Below are 6,032 nucleotides of genomic sequence, written 5' to 3'. Positions count from 1 at the left end.
CAGGCAGCTGTAGACAGCAGTAAGGTCTCCCCTGAGCCTGCTCTCCCATCAGTGACTATGTACACGCACACATAAAACAGAGTTTGCATCTGACATACAGTGGAGCTCATAATGCTGGACTAAGGCCCTTGTCACTGGGGTAAAATCAATCATAAATGGAAATAATACTCATTTTTATTATTCTGTGCTCACTTGCAGAGCACTTTGGTGCATCTGTTACCGCCTGTGTCATCCCTGTCAAACTACACAGCAGCTCAAGGGCACAGCTGAGAGCAGAATGGAGCTTTGTTTGCAGCATTCAGGAGATGCCGTTCGGTTCAACCCGCCCACGAAAATCCTTCCTTAGCCGGCACTGCCGCCTACCAAACGCATACAGATAACACCCAGGGCTGCACACCACTAGGAAGGCAGCAGAAGCCCAGCAACAGCTTTGTGATTGGTTTGAGGGAAAGTGGCTTGCATTGCCTGACACATGGAGGGGAATACTGGGGCGCGGGGGGGGGGGGGCTTCTCAGCCTGCCCTGTGTTAGTGTTAAAACTCATCATTGCCATAGCCATAATAATTTCAAACACCCGGGGCATTTAGATGGGGGGGAGGGGAATATGTGTAAGTGTTTTGGGTTTTTTTCTCGGGTTAGAGTTGTGCTCAGTGGCTTATACTGTGTGCATGTGGAGGTGCATGAACATAAAATATTGGAATAGCCTTTGAGATTTAGGTCTTTCCTCATCAGAAAGTGAATCCTTATGCTAAATATACGACTTAATTTACAGAGTGAGTGCTCAGGACTGGTCTGGAAGTAGTTGAAAAGGCACACAGCAGTATCTTTCAAGATGAGGTGGAGTTTTTTAACAGGAAGAAATTAAGGTGACAGAGTGCTGTTCTTACATCATTAGGGTAGGCAGCCAGCTGCTGAGCACCCTGAATGACTTTGTGCCTGATGTCTGAATCAAACAGTGGAGCAGCATGCCTCTAAAACTTCAGGTTTGTGTTACATCCAGATTGCCAGGCAGATTTTAGGCTCCAGTGCCACTGAGCCCATAAATGGGTCTGGCTGGTTAGCAGAGCCATGCCTTCCTGAGATGGGGGGGGCTTTCTGTGAGCAAAGCCACCCCATGGCCCTCCTGCACTGTCTGTAGGAGTACCCCTTGCTATGATTTTGAGACGAGCTTGTAGTCATGAGGTCTTGGGTGACAGGTTGGACTTGATGATCTTTGAGGTCTTTTCCAACCTTATTGATTCTGTGATTCTATGAATAGTAGGAAGTTGGTCCTAGCAGACCATAACTGATTACACTGATGAATCCAGCTTTCCTGTGCCAAGAAGTCTGTAGTTTGTGCCAGTTACTACAAACTCTGGGGCAGGAACCATCTCTTTCTTGTATTCAAGTGCAGGGTGTATTCCAGAACTAAGCTGCCCAGAGAGATCCTGTCCAGGGAGCTATTTACAATGGGGATCTTCATGCTTAACAGTGCCAAAGCTAAACGCTCGGCCTAAAATAACAACTAGAGTAAATAAATAGCACAAGTTGCATTTTAACCACTGTGGCAGGAAATGTCATTTTCCATCTGTCACTAGTCATCTCTCTCTACCAGAGCAAGTTGGGTGCACCACTGGTGACAGCAGCAGAGATAAAACAGCTAGTAACTGTGGAGATAAAAGCTGCTTGGAGCTCTGCATGGGCTGTGGTCTCTTTGTGCTTTACTTTTTAGGCAGGCTCTGAAGAGCTTCCTGACCAAGACAGAACAGTGTGAGCCTGACCAAAGCAAGGAGCTTGTTTCCCAAGAGCTTTTCCCAACCTGCTCCGAGACAAACCAAGAAACCAAGGTGCTGCCTGTGAGCATTTGGTTGGAGCAGGACAGCAGATACAAGTGGACACTTCAAATCCAGGGAAAAGTTTCTGCACCACTGCAACCAGCAAGTCATTTGTGATGTCCCAGCTTTTGTGCCTTTCCACTTGGCTCTGGGAGTGTGGTGTAAGAACCCTGAACTAGCTCTGGCCTCACTGCAGGTTTTCCTGTAGCTATATCTGCTGGTTCTGGGGTTGGGAGCTGTCAGGCAGGGCTGCCAGACTAGTGTCCCCCCTGCATTTCAGAGCTTGGCTCTTCCTTCCTCCATCAAACTGTTTTGAGACTGCAAGGCCTTGATGTGGCAATAGAAGACCCAGAGACATGAGAATCACAGAATGAATCATTTTGGTTGGAAAAGACCTTTAAGATCATCAAGTATTATCTAACTCTACCAAGACTGGTGCTAAGCCATGTTCCTCAGGACCACATTTGTGCTTCCTTTAAACCCCACCAGGGATGTGGATTCAACCATCTCCCTGTGGAGCCAGCTGCAGTGTTTGAGGACCTCTTCAGTGAAGAAATGTCTTTTAATATCCAATGTAAACCTCTCCTGGTGCAATTTGAGGCCATTTCCTCTCATCCTATTGCTTGTTACTAGGGAGAAGAGACCAACCCTTACCTGGCTGCAATCTCCTTTCAGGGAGCTGTAGAGAGCCCATCAGCTGTCCTAGAGAGCAATACTATTTGCACAGTCCTGAGTAGAACCAGGTGACCGAAAATGAGCCATTTTGTGCCACTGGGAAATTGCCATCTTGGGCCTTTTGGGGAAGCAGTTTTCTATTCAATACATGTCAAAGGAGTGAAAAAACGAATTACAGAGGCCCTTGTGGAGATGCCGGGGATTGAACCCGGGACCTCATACATGCAAAGCATGCGCTCTACCGCTGAGCTACATCCCCCACCTCGTGAAGTTTTTCCTGCCTGGTGGCCAGGTGCCTGCCCACGGTGTACTGTCCCGCGTGGAGGTAATAGAGGAGTACCCGAGGAATTGTCAGCAGGTAAAGCAGGGCAGACCGTGCCGGTACGCGGACAGACCCCGCTCAGCAAAAGCACAGCGGCATCCACGTTCTCCCTGGGCTGTCATCAGGCTGTGAGCAGGATACGGCGGTATAAGCCACGAGCTGTGAACGTCACAGACTTCCATGTGTACTGACCACTCCGTTGGCACACTCAAACCTGTGGAGTTTTTAAACCTTTGAGAATAAGATAAATTTATGCAGAAAGAAAGAAAAACAATACAATACTAAAAGCACAATGCAACCTCCCCGTCGGGGAATCGAACCCCGGTCTCCCGCGTGACAGGCGGGGATACTCACCACTATACTAACGAGGACGGCTTATAGCCTCGCTCTGGGCAGCCTGGGCCATGACCGAGCAGACGAACCTGGGCATGGACTCAACAAAAAGCTCCACAGAGAAGCGGTTACCGCCACACGATCCCTAGACGTGTGCGCGGTGCGGGGACACCCGGCCCTCTCCCGGCGCAGAACCTGCCCCCACCGCATTCCGCGGCAAAAGCTTCTGTCGCCACCTTCAGTTTTACAGCAAAAAGGCTTTGCCGAAACCCGGGATCGAACCAGGGACCTTTAGATCTTCAGTCTAACGCTCTCCCAACTGAGCTATTTCGGCTGCCGCGCGCAGTGTTTCTGACCGTCGCATACGACCCCACCCAGCCCACCCTTGGCTTTGGGTGGCCCCCGCGGCCGTCTGCCCGCCGCACGAGTGTCACACAGGCTGCAGTAGTAGCCGGTTTCTGGGGCTGTCAGGAGTTTCTCCTTCCCCTTCCTTCACTCTGCTTTGCACACCCGGCAGGGCGAGCACGGGACCACAGGCATGCCCTAAATACCAGCACCGGGGTGCCGTAGGAAAGGCAGCGGACTCTGGCCCCCATCAAGGATATACAAATCAGCTCAGCCCTCTTCCCCTCGCCCTGCACTAGCTGCCCCTGTGTGATGCGACGGTGACGCAGCCCTTCCTCCAGAGGCCCCGCAATTCCACAGGGATCGCCTGTGCGGGAATAAACCCGAAAAAATGGCTAAGAGAACTAAAATTCGCGCTCTCCCCGTCGGGGAATCGAACCCCGGTCTCCCGCGTGACAGGCGGGGATACTCACCACTATACTAACGAGGACTAGCACGGTAGGTTAGTTTCCCGCCTTCCACTATATGAGTGCGGCCGCCTCCAGGGGCATGGGACCTGCACTTAACAGAGCCGCCAGTTCCGAGCAGAGCTGCCCGACCGCTCCGCGCAGCTCCCGCAGCTGACGCCGGACACAGCGTGCGGAGCAGAGCTGCGCGGTGCGAGGGACGGCACAGAGAATCTGTGCAGCGGACCTGACGTGCGGCCTGTAGTAGATCTGTAGCAACTGCGAAACACACGTCTCGCAGGAAGGGGATGTAGCTCAGTGGTAGAGCGCATGCTTTGCATGTATGAGGCCCCGGGTTCAATCCCCGGCATCTCCACTTTTGCTTTCCTCTTGCTATCCCTCTCTCACTCCTGTGAAGCCGATCGTTTTTATATAGAATGGACTAGTTCAGTCGGAAGGGATCTACAACGATCACCTAGTCCAACTGCCTGGCTCAGTTAAAATGTGTGGTTAAGGTGTTCAATGCTGACAGGCCTGGGGCACTGACCCCTCTCCAGAAGGCTTGTTCTGGGGTCTGACCACCCTACAGAAATGCTTCCAAATGTCCAGTCTAAACCTCCCCTGGCAGAGCTTTGAACCATTCCCAAGCATTCTATCACTGGATCCCAGGAAGAGCTTAACACCTCCCTTTCTACATCCCCTCCCCAGGAAACATCTGCTCAGAGTGCAGGTGACTTCCTGGGAGAAAACTGCTTTCCCTTGCCCAGTTTCACAAAGGAGCCTTAATCAGTAAGTAGGCTCTGATACTTTCCCTTTTTCTCTTCCCTCCCCTAATCATAGGGCAGTTTGATGCAATTCCTGTGAAAGGAATCAAGAGCCCCCAGCAATTTCATGCCTGTGGTCAATGCTAAACACTACAGTGGTGCAGTATCTACATTATGAACACTCACCTACCACAGGCTATTTTCCTTCTTGCTCAAAAATGAAAGCTGATGTTTCATCAGCATTACGTGTTTTTAACACTCAATTGTGTCCTGGCCTGGAGTAGTGGGGTGCTGGCCTCCATTCCTTTCTGTGCTTGGGTTGCTCCAGCTTCCTCCAGAGCATGGGAAGAGCAGGATCACTGCCCACACCTTCGCACTGTGGTGGCACAAGCACCAGCAAATTAACACAGCATGAGGGCAAGGCTTGCCAAGGAGGAAAAAGATTAGGTGGAAGGGAAGGTGAACTCAAGCTGTACATCTTCTTCTGGGACTATCAAAATTTCTTGCTGCAGAATGAATAGATGGGGTGGTTAAAGTTTGCCTCATTTCCTAAAAGCTGCAGCATTCCTAAAAATGATCCAGCCCACGAGGTTCAGGATGGTTCTGGAGCACCAGATGACACAGAACAAAACTGACAAACCCTGTGGCAGGAAATTAAGTGCTTGCAGCACCAGGCCGGGTATTAGGAAAGATTTGGAGAAAACTTATTGGAAGCAGGATTAATTAATCCTTGATTAATTAATCATGGTCTCCTTCTAGATGCAGGAAAAGAAATACTACAACTGTATTGGGTCTGCCTGGGCTGGTGTCAGTTTCCCCACACCAGCCCACATACAGCTGTATCTTGGACTTGTGCCTACACCAGTGTTGGTAACGCACCCTGTTAAGGCTTTTACTGAGCAGGACTTGCACAAGTGTCAGGTTTCTCTTCTTCCCCACTCTACTTCCTCCACGAGTAGGCTGGAGGTGTGACAGACACTGAGAGGGAAAAGAGCCTGGACAGCAGACCTGAGCTGGCCAAAAGGACAGTGTGGGACATACAATGTAGTGCTCAGACAGCAGGTGGTTATTGTGTGGGAAGTGCTGAGGGACCAGCTCTCCATCATTTGGATTTTTCCTTCTTCTTCCCCCGTCACTAATTAAACTACCTTTATTTCAACTCACAAATGCTCTCACTTTTGCACTTCCTGTCCTGTCAGAAGGATAGTGTGTGAGCAACAGGGTACTGCTCAACTGCTGGCCAGGGTCAGCACACCACAGGAACCAAAGGTTCATCCTGCCTTTGGATCTGCAGTCATGCCTAAGAAAGGGTTCACCCAGGTCTGAAATTCTGC

The 6,032-nt window shown here is 50.6% G+C and overlaps 5 non-coding genes across 5 annotated transcripts; 1 reads left to right on the top strand and 4 right to left on the bottom strand.

Moving 5' to 3' along the window:
• Positions 1-2,675: 2,675 nt before the first annotated feature.
• TRNAA-UGC (transfer RNA alanine (anticodon UGC)) lies at positions 2,676-2,747 on the bottom strand. Its single transcript has one exon. It is a non-coding gene; the product is annotated as a tRNA-Ala (tRNA).
• A 362-nt stretch (positions 2,748-3,109) lies between these two features.
• On the bottom strand, positions 3,110-3,181 carry TRNAD-GUC (transfer RNA aspartic acid (anticodon GUC)). The gene has a single exon. It is a non-coding gene; the product is annotated as a tRNA-Asp (tRNA).
• Positions 3,182-3,404: 223 nt separating this feature from the next.
• Positions 3,405-3,477, bottom strand: TRNAF-GAA (transfer RNA phenylalanine (anticodon GAA)). Its single transcript has one exon. It is a non-coding gene; the product is annotated as a tRNA-Phe (tRNA).
• Positions 3,478-3,906: 429 nt separating this feature from the next.
• Positions 3,907-3,978, bottom strand: TRNAD-GUC (transfer RNA aspartic acid (anticodon GUC)). Its single transcript has one exon. It is a non-coding gene; the product is annotated as a tRNA-Asp (tRNA).
• A 260-nt stretch (positions 3,979-4,238) lies between these two features.
• TRNAA-UGC (transfer RNA alanine (anticodon UGC)) lies at positions 4,239-4,310 on the top strand. Its single transcript has one exon. It is a non-coding gene; the product is annotated as a tRNA-Ala (tRNA).
• Positions 4,311-6,032: the final 1,722 nt, after the last annotated feature.

This window comes from Melanerpes formicivorus, unplaced genomic scaffold, assembly GCF_026170545.1.
Source record: "Melanerpes formicivorus ecotype bairdi unplaced genomic scaffold, bMelFor1.0.p_v2 SCAF_36, whole genome shotgun sequence".
NCBI lineage: Eukaryota > Metazoa > Chordata > Aves > Piciformes > Picidae > Melanerpes > Melanerpes formicivorus.
The sequence above is the reverse complement of the archived record's forward strand: the minus strand, read 5'-3'. Positions and strand labels throughout refer to the sequence as shown.